Source organism: Lygodium microphyllum, chromosome 12 (genome assembly GCF_053477565.2).
Source record: "Lygodium microphyllum isolate KBCC chromosome 12, Lygodium_microphyllum_v1.1.10, whole genome shotgun sequence".
NCBI classification, from domain to species: Eukaryota; Viridiplantae; Streptophyta; class Polypodiopsida; order Schizaeales; family Lygodiaceae; genus Lygodium; species Lygodium microphyllum.
Genome location: NC_141146.1, coordinates 139,789,506 through 139,800,555, shown reverse-complemented (window position 1 = coordinate 139,800,555; position 11,050 = coordinate 139,789,506).

Below are 11,050 nucleotides of genomic sequence, written 5' to 3'. Positions count from 1 at the left end.
CCAGCCACATATGTGGCCACCTCTCCCCCCCTTAGCAATATATAACCTCCCCCTTAGCCTTGGGGGGAGGCACGATCAGAGAAAGAGGGGATGATTGTTGCCGTGTTGAGAAGAAGGACTACCACCTGCAGTGAGAGTACTGCCAAAATTGCCACTTGCCCCCCGTTGCAGCTGCGCTACTGCCCCTGCCCAACCCACCACCGCCATTGTCGTAAAATCCCCCCCCCCCCCCCCCCGTCATCAATATTTCCCCTCCTTCCAATCATTGGCCCTCCATCCACGTAATCCTTAGAAGCAGAAGCTTCCTTAATCCTCTCTTTTTAGCCCCCCCTCCATGCATGGTTCATGAGGACTTCACATCCTTTCCCCCCTGGAGGAATTAATATGCCCTTATCTCGAGAGAATCTATGGGTTATTGGTTCTAGCATAAGTGGGGATCATAAAGTCTGTGGACTAGGATCCATCAATGCTTCTTACTACACTACTCTGAAACTTACAACACTTGAAAGTTTAAGATTATAAGAACAAGGTAGAATAGTCATTATAATGTAGATCTTATTACAAGTGCAGGCTTATTACATCCCATGAAGCACTTTCTATCATTTCTAATCACCCTTAAGATTTCACTAGGCTCTAGTCTTTCATTATGAAAGAAATTGGGGATGTTGTTTGTGAAGAGTATCCTCGTCCATCTAGGTAGCATTCTCTTTAGGATAGTCTTTCCACTAGATGAGATATTCTTTGATGGTACTGCTTCAGACGATTTCATGCCACTACATGGACATAGTGTGAAAAACTCTAGAGTGCCTCATCATCTAACTTTCTTATTGATATAGAGAGTCAATGTTATCATTGTCATTAGTGCTAGTGTCCATAGTATGGATGGTTCAAAAATAATAGGTTTTTGGACAATTTTAGTCTATTTTTGATATTTTGGATATTATTTCTTGTAAATATCCTAGAAAGCTATAGAAACTTCTAGAATAGGGTGACATGCAAAAAGCAAGTTACTTTTTTAGCCAGTTTTAGATTTTTCATGGGAAAAAAAAGAGGATTGGCAAAATCATGCATCCCGCGATGGCAGTTAATAGGCAGCAAATAGCACTCTGAATTGGGAGAGGAAGAAGGAGTGATCTGGGAGAATTCTGATTAGGTGTCTTGAGGTTTTACCCCCTTTTGGAGGCAACAGAGCCATTAGATTTGCGATTTGAGCAACATAGGAGAAGTTGTTGTTTGATACATGTTTTTGGTCTACAAGGGAACTATAGGAGATCTAATGCTTGGAGATTTCTTCTAAGTAGTGCTAGACAAGGAATTTCAGGTTCTATTAATACATAGCACTTTGATTCATTGAGGTTTGTCTTTCTCGTGTTTACCTCTTGTCTATTCTTTTTCTTCTCTTCCATCTCCTATTCTATACTTCCTTCTATCTCTGATCCTCGATGGATATGACCTTTTGACTAAAACCCCTCTCAAAATCCCAGCCTCCTTAGGCCTTGTGCATATGGCTCATCCTCAAGGTTCAAAATCCAAGCTTCCAAGGGCCTGATCCCGTGCAAGAGAGAAAATTCGTAGACCGTAAGTCTTCGAGATGTGCGTATAACTCAAGGGAAGCCATTGCAACAAAAATTACGCTGCATAAATGGCCCCAAAACAGAAGGTACAAGGCACACGAATGGAGGTCTCTTCCCCGAGCATACACATGGACATCCCCACGAGCCCTCAAGCCCAGGTTTTACGAATTTAATTCCACATAAAAGAAATGTGTTAAGCACGATAACTTTCATGGAAAGGAAGTACTTATGCTTGTTTCTAATTCACCTAGCCTAGTTAAAATGCATTTGGGGAAAATTGCCTACTTGAACGATTTACTAGAATTAATGCATGACATGCAATTGGGTTATTTGCATTTCCAATGTTATGAATGTAAATTACCTATCCATCTTACGAGCTTAGTAGCATGTTTCCTTTTCGTGCATTTCAAAGTGACAAGCCTAAACGCATATTGCCTAGGGTTAAAATATGAAATTGTTAAGTGCATCTTTGATTGGCCGTGGAAAGAATAAGCGTATATTGCATTCAGGCAATAACTTCCTTGTTATGACTCACATGAGAAAAATTGTTTTCATCCGTTGCACGGCATGAAAATGAAACCATGGACATTGCATGTTGCATGCGAAGACACTTGTAGAATGGATTAAGGTTGCATGGTACATATTCGTCTTGCATGAACTTCATTAACGACGTTGTATCTAGGAAAGGGTTGCACGTTACCTATTCGTCATGCATAAATTTCATTCATCAAAGTTGCATTTAGAAAAGGTTGCATGCCATATCAAAGCATGAAATTCAGTTGCATTAAACGAAAGGTTGTAAGCATAGTTCCTTGATGTAAATCTTTGTAGGTTTTATGCAAGTTATTCTCCAAATTGTCATTCGTCATGACGTTAGCAAGAAAAGAAATAGTTATTGCAAAACCTTTTAGCTGCCTAAAAGTAATGAATCGCATGTTGCAATTATTTACTCCTTTAGAACAAGCTTAGCATCTTGAAGAAAGGATAGTTGAATGGTTGGGTTAAGTGAACACCCATGCAATAACAAACTAGGGTTTTTACCCTAAGGATCGAACGACATCCGTTTGAGCCTAGAAACCCTAGGACCAAGCGTGGTGACCCTGCAAGGATAGCAGTTGGGTAAGAAGACACCCCAAATCCTACATCTTGACTAAACATACTCCTTGATAAGAAATGCCATCGATGGGTGAAATGATCCCATGAGCTAGATGCAAGGCTTGTGCAATAAGTTGCAACATCGCATGGCTTTGTGGTTTAACCACAAGATAAATTTGCCACTCCTTGGAATAAGGTTGGCAAGTTCTAGCACGTCTAACTTGCAAGAGGATGACATCCTATTACATCACCTTTCTTGGGCTGGTTTGCCAAGTTAAGGGAAGTTTTGTATTGCCGGTAAGCAAAGGAATCAATCAAGTTAGAGTGACATGGTCGCCAGGATTTATCGTCTTAACTTAAGAAGCCAAAGGTATTTGTTAATTTGGGTTGACAGGGTATGACCCTAACCCAAGGACAAAAGGGTAAACAAACAAACCCTTGGGGATCTTGCCAAGTTGCAATTGATCCTGGATCGAATGCTGGGTGCATTTAGAGAGAAGGGTTTGTTGGAAACTAGAATTGCAGCATTGGAATGTGTGCACAAGAGGGAGAAGAGAGCTCAAAGTACAAGAACAAAATCTTGCTTACTAAGTTGCTTAGAGTACAACTTGGGTACACTCTCCCACACTTGATAGTGACCCATAGGTTGTTTGTATAGCCTCTGCCAAACTAGGGTTAGGGTTTTCCCTTCCCCTAGGGCTATTCACACTCATCTTCCCTTATACTCCCTTGCTTATAGTGGGTTCCTATGCATGTCTTCTAACACCCCCCCTCAATGCTAGGGTGGCATTGGATTACAAGGCATGTAAGATGTTCCCCCCCTTCTTGGGATGCCTTTATAAATCAGGATTACAAGGTTTTTTTTAGGTAGATGATTTTAAAGAGTCAAAAAGTCGATCTTCAGATGGATTGGAGGCATAGTTGGCCACCAATTCTTTGGGTATATCATGAGTGTTGGGGCATTTACTAGTGATATTCCCTGTCTTCTTGCATTTGTTACATTTTATCTTCTCGGGATACTTCTTTGAGCAGTTGTTTACAAGATGTCCTTTTTTCTTACAGAAAGAACATGTAGTGAGAGCTGTATGTACTAATACTTGGTCACAGGAAGTTGAAGATGCCTGACTGTTACTGCTTTCTTTGTGGTTTTTCTTTTCTTCATCCAAACAGGATTGAATGGTACTTGCCAATGTAGGATCTGGAATGTTGGTGAGAGTGGTTACAAGAGTAGAAAACACCTGTTTTACAACTTTTTGGAGAATAGCAATAGCATCTTCTTCATGTATTGAAGCTTGTACAGAGGCAAGCTGTGCCATAAGTCCCTTCATATGAGAGATGAATTTTCCCAAATCTTCTCCTGATCGATATTCCAAGCTAAAGAATTCAATTTTAAGGAAGATTTTAGTATTTTTACCAGTGACTCCATAAAGCTTTTCAAGCTCATCCCTTTTTTCTTTAGCAATGTTTAGTTAATCAACATGATGGATCAAGGATTCATCTAAGTGTAACATTATGATTGCTTGAGCACGTTGGTCATCCTCTATATCAACCAGATTTGTAGAGTTTACAACTCTACTACCTTGAATGAGAGGCCAATACCCTCTCTCCATCATTTTGTATTTTATAGGTACCTACCATGGGTGGAAATCTTTGCTATCAAACTTTCGAATTTGAGGACAGACATCAGCATATGTTGTGGTCATTGGGAAGGTCTTACCACTTATTAGGATAAGGGCAATGTCTAGTCCCTTACAAATTTTCCATTGAATGCGGAAGCAAATCAAACAATTTGAAATCAAAGTTGTAATGAAGAGAAAGGCTAAAAATCATACAAATGTAATATTTTAAAGTATGACTGTGGTGATCCTTTCTTATGTGCAAACTTCTTCCGAGGTTTAATAGTCTTTTTAGGTTTTAACGAAGTAAACCTAGACTGGACTTCAGGCTCCTCCTTGTGGTATGGCTTAGTGGATGAAGCTTGTGTTGGACAAGGCTGGTCTATGATCTCAATGATTGTTGCTGATGATTCCGAGGAGAGTACAATGGCACTTATCCTCTTGATTTCATTAACTAGTGTACTTGAAACAAAGTCACTCACAGTATGCAATACACTTCTAGTGTATGATGGTCTATGTGTTTATAATTGTACACATAACCTTACAACAATATACGAAGAGGAATAAAAAACTCACTAGATTTTAGTGAATACCCAGCAAGCAAATGATTAGATGATTAATGATTACTGTTTAGAAACACTAATGTCAAGCTTAGTGAAATGCTGGAATGAAACCCGGTTGGAAGTTAGCTTCCCAATGCACTTAGTGATGTCCATTGAGCATGCCCAAGAGCTTTTGAATCTCGAATAAGCTTCAAAGAATATGCTTCAGTGATTAAAATCACTATTAATGAAGCTCAGAGTGAAAAAAATGACAAAATGTCAAGCTTAGAGCTTGATGGCTATGGCTGCCACAAGATACATAGTTAGGGTTTGGCAGAGATCTCTCTTTGTGGGAGGAATTTTCGAAAGCCCTCTTGTGGGAAGATGGCCCACTAGGAGGCTATAGAAGCCCTATGGTGGTGGTTGAGATTACGCCGCTTGCTGCCCACGCCACGCTGTCAGAAACTGCGCCATTTTTGAGATTTTGACAATGTTGCCCATGATATCGACTAATCCTGAGGTTTATTGTGCCAGTCTAATTTTCCCTGGGATAGGCAAGAAGTCCCTAGAAGAAATCAGAGGAAGATATGTCCTCCTTTGTCCTCCCCAAGTCCTCCAATGGAGGTAGGTTGCAGGCAGCTATGGAGGAAAGAAGGATAAGATGAAAGAGATGATAGCTCATATGCACTTAGTGATAGCTAAGGCTGAGGGGAGTTGAGGAGATTAGAGATGGCTCTGATACCATGTTGGAAACCAGAGTTGCAGCATTGGAATGTGTGCACAAGAGGGAGAAGAGAGCTCAAAGTACAAGAACAAAATCTTGCTTACTAAGTTGCTTAGAGTATAACTTGGGTACACTCTCCCACACTTGATAGTGACCCATAGGCTATTTATATAGCCTTTGCCAAGCTACGGTTAGGGTTTCCCCTGCCCCTAGGGCTATTCACACTCATCTGGCCTTATACTCCCTTGCTTATAGTGGGTTCCTATGCCTGTCTTCTAATAGGATTCACTCCTTAGCAGTTGGCCAAACAAATGACCACTCGACTATTGACCCTTATACTCCCTGGCTTATAGTGGGTTCCTATACCTATTTTCTAACACAATTCACTCCTTAGCAGTTGGCCAAACAAACAACCACACTGGATTATTTGTGTTTGTATAAGTTAGAGGCACTATTTGTATTACTTTGCTCAATAATTACTTTGCTCAATGAACTAAGAATGGAAAGATAATTAATGCTTCAGGTTGAAGGCTTGAAGAGAGAGTTAGCATAAGTTACCCCTGATTGTCTGCCTGACCCTAACCAAGGGGGTTGTTAGCCGCATCGAGAATGTGGACCGAACCCGCCATGAGAGGCCTCTTTGTTGGGCGCTAATTGGAGTAGGAGGACGCTTGGGTGCCGGGGGGCTCTGGCCGTAAATCCCTTGCCTTTCAGGCCCTGCAAAAGAGGCCGATGTGACTCCGGATTGGATCTCGCGGCCCGCATACTAGTCTACAGGCAGAATCTTGGATTGGTAATCCCTGTGGATTGCTGGATTGCCTTCGGGCGGATTATGGATTCTCTTCGGGTGGATTATGGATAGCCTACGAGCTAGATTATTATGATGTATTCCAAAGATAAATAAGAGAAATTATTGAAAATGAACTTGTTTGACACTGTTTTTCTATGTCAAGTGCTAAGATTACATGAAGGAACTGGTGACTAATTGGCTAATTAAGGAAGCTGTTTTATGCGTGTCCAACTAAATGCGGTAGGTAATTAGACAACTAAAGAAAACCTGAGGAAAGTGCGGTGGATGTGGCCATGGGTCTGTCCTAATGGATGGGTGGTCCCGGTTGGCTGGGAACTTTTCTCAAATGAAATCGATAACAGGGAATTTTTCGCGAAGGAAATGAACAGCCAGGAACGTTGACCTAGAGTCTAGGATACTAGAACCCCGATTTATGCTATTTTAGGGGAACGGAATGGGACTATGCCTTATGGGCAGAGAGATCGAGCTTTGCATCCCTCTCGTTTCCCATTCTCCTTGAACCAAGTGCAGCATGAATCCGCTTTGAGCCTGACATTTCTGCTTAAAGTAGACACTAGCTACGGTTCTAGGAATTTGACCACTAGGAAAAACCATGATTCAGGTTGGTCCTAAGTGGGACTCGCAATTCTTCCACTTCGTGGCAGACTTGGGAAAACCTAGATCGCAAACCCTGTGACATTCCGTGGGAGTGCCGAGCGGCGCTTTCTGGACTCCCTTCCCAATGGGTTGCTAAGACATGTCCTGCAACAAGGGAACAAGTGGACACGTTACAATTGGTATCAAAGAGAACCAACGAAGGATCTATCTTTATAAGAAAACTTAATAAGGTGAAGTAAAGAAAATGTTGTTGTAAAAAACATTTCCTTACTTATTGATGCTGTCTTGCAGAGTTATGAAGTATGGAACAGATTCTTGGTGTTCCAAGTCATGTTTATGACCATGATGCATGCTTCAGATTATCGACGGAGGATCACTATGATGAATATCCTAGATGGCATCTACAATCCATCACCTCTGTATGTGGAATGGAGATGGACAGGTGATTCAGGAATCTATTGCATAGCTGCCCACCGATTTGCGTACCTTCGAACCAACCTAAAGAGAATCAAGTGGTTGGAGGACCTAAAGATCGTGAAGCTGTTCATCTTTGTTGAGGATCATGCAAACACAACCCTACAAGTCGAAGGTCGGAAGGTCAAGTTGAACACGTCTGTGTACAAGGAAGTGACCCGAATAATCCCTGCCGACAAGATCAAGGTGTTGGGACGCTACGAGAAGAATGGGTACCAAAGGAAAGGATACTCTAATCTTCCAATGACTTATCGATTCTTGAAGATCCATGACCCAAATCCATATTATTACCCAGTTCCCGTAGCTGAATGTAACACAACCTTATTCTCCCTCAATTAATGTATCATCTTGTTCCATCTTTCCAAGAATAATTGTACTCTGAAAGGGCTATGCCCATATGAATGAAATAAGACTTGTTTTTATAAATGATTATCTTGATTGTGAATATTGATAAAGAAGTAAAGTGATTTGGTCTCTTGGCTGGAGGAGGCTGAATTGGGCATGAAATGTTATGTAAGAAACGTTTAAGCGAGTTGTTAACATTAAGAATCCCAATGTCGAGGCACAATCGCAGGTATAGATTCCTAGTCGGACCCCTACACCAAGTATGGCCGTGATTCAGGAGAAGAAGTTTCTTCTCAAGCAGATTAAGCCACTAGAATTTGACGACAAAGGAAGGACTGTCCAAGCTGATGCTAAGATTTGGATCGAGTCCATGGAAGATTACTTTGAAGTGGCTGGTACTGCACCTGCTAACCAAGCAATGCTCGCCAAGTTGAAGCTCACTGGCGAAGCTAGACTTTGGTGGAAGAAATGGTGCAGAGACCAAGGGATCTCAGAAGGGTCCGTTATTTGGGAAAAGCTGAAAAAAGCTGTGCAAGAAAGATACTTACCACTTGCGTACCGCACGCAGAAGATGAATGAGTTCTATGAGCTGAAACAACTTGGTTTGACTCTTGACGCTTTGACCCTTGACGCATACTACTCAAAGTTCCTCTCTCTTTTGAAGTATGCACCACAAATGGATATGACACAACAGGTGTTGAAGTTTTGTGCTGAATTAAATCCACCTGTAAATACCCGCCTCGAATAAATGCGCCCAACAAATCTTCAGGACGCACTCATTCGAGCTGCACCCATAATTTAGGAGGTGCAGACCAGGCCAAGAAATAACAAGACTTGGTTTTATAAGGATCAGAACAAAGGAGTATATAGATCCTAGGCGAAGAGAGTTCATGGTCAAAACCAGGGACAAAGGAAGAAAGCAAGGACCAACAATGTCAATAACTTTATTCCTACCTAGGGTAATGGCCGCAACCTCCGTTGCTTCCATTGCAACAAGCCGGGTCATTTCAAAAGGCAATGTCCCAAGCTTGGCGGAGGTCAACGTCAAGGACCATTCCAGGGAACTGCCCGTGGCCAAGGAGCCGCCACCCGAGGCAAAGAAGAAGACCTGACCATGGAAGCAAACTTTGAGAGGGCAACATCCATACCTCCCTTCACAAGAAAGGCCCAAATCGCTAGTTTTCGATGATTCAAACACCATCGAATTATCAAGGTAAAGGCTTCAAAAAATTGATTGATTGTCGCAGTACTCATTCCTTTATTTCACCAGCTTGTGTAAGAAGATTAGGAATAGCTACAATAGATGCAAGCACCTTGCTTGTGGAACTAGCAAATGGTCGTGAGGTCACTTGTACCAGGTAAACTGCTAAGGTGGAAATCTTGCTGGGAGAAAAGTCAACTTCGGTCAAATTCAAGGTCATGAACCTAGGTATCCATGAGTGTTTGATTGGAATGGATTAGCTTAAACCTAATGATGCCCACATTTATTGTGGAAAGGGCCAAGTTTCCTTTCGAAATTCTGAAGGGGAATGGGTCACAACTCAAGGAGAGGCTGGAAAGCCGAAAATTCAATTGGCCAAAGCATCTCGAATAATAAAGGGAGTTAGAAAGGGGCTACATTTCTATTTGATTAAGCTTAATAAGCTAGATCAGAATCATGAGTCTAGTGAAGAACCTTCATGGCTAAAGGAGTACCTAGACGTATTTCCTGAAGAGCTGACAAAACTTTCACCTCAAATGGAAGTTGATCATGAAATCAAGCTAGTGCCAGGAGCTACGCCAATTGCAAAGAGGCCATATAGAATGTCCATCCCGGAAGCAATTGAGTTGAAGGAGAAACTTAAGCAACTGTTAGATCAGAGATACATCTATCCTAGCAGTTCACCATGGGGAGATCCAGTGCTATTCCAGAAGAAGAAGGATGGAACGCTTCAGCTATGTATTGATTATAGAGGGTTGAATCAAACAACCATTAAGAACAAGTACCCTATTCCAAGAATAGATGAACTTCTTGACCGTCTTCAAGGTACGAAGATCTTCTCCAAGATTGATCTCAGGTCTGGATACTATCAAATAAGGATCAAGGAAGAGGATATTCCAAAGACGACATTCAACACAAGATATGGACACTTTGAGTTCCTAGTCATGTCATTCGGGCTGACGAATGCACTTGCCACCTTCAATAGGTTAATGCACGATATCTTTAGGCCATATCTTAATGACTTTGTACTTGTCTTATTCAACGATTCCCTAGTCTACTCGAAATAGGAAGAAGACCATGAACCCCAGCTTTGCATTGTTTTTGAGACAATGAGAGCACACAAGCTTTATGCTAAGAAGAAGAAGTGTGCATTTTTCAAACAACAGATTGAATATCTGGGCTTCATCGTATCAGCGGAAGGAATCTCAATGGATCTGGCTAAGGTCAGAGACGTTTTGGAGTGGCCAATACCAACAACTATCAAGGAAATACGCCATTTTCTTGGATTGATAGGATGGTATAGGGTCTTTATCAAAAACTATGCTTTGATTGCAGCGGCACTAACCGATCTACTGAAGAAGCAAACATCAATTGTATGGTCAACTGCCGAACAATCTAGCTTTGATAGACTAAAGCAAAGTTTGGTATCAGCACCTATCCTGAAACTTCCAGACCTCAGTAAGGAGTTTGAAGTAGTAACTGATGCTAGAACACTTGCCCTAGGATGTGTGCTTATGCAAGAAGGTCATCATGTAGCATACTCTTCAAGGAAGGTGAAGAGCCATGAGGAGAATTATGCTACCCATGATCTAGAGCTATTAGCTGTCATCCATGCTCTCAAGCTTTGGAGACACTACATGTTGGGTAACAAGTTTACCCTAGTGACGGATCATAAAAGTATCAAATGGATCTTTACCCAAAATGAGCTCAACATGAGGCAACGTCGATGGATTGAAGTGCTGGAGGAGTATGATTTTGAAATCAAATACCGGCCTGGAAAGGAGAATGTAGTTGCCAATGCACTTAGTTGCAAGGCATTTCTGAATTCTCTAATCTTGCAAGATCCATCAACAGCTAGATCCCTAGCCACAAAGGTATCCATGTCAAACAACCCGATACTTGAGCTAGCTAGAGAAGAGGCATGCCATGATCCAACCTATCAGAAGATGCTAAGGGAGATCCCTATCAAGAATCAAGACCCAAAGCTACAAGCTAAGTATCAAGAATTCTCTATCAACAGCGGACTTGTCTATTATAGAATGAGACTATGTATACCAGCAAGCCAGTCACT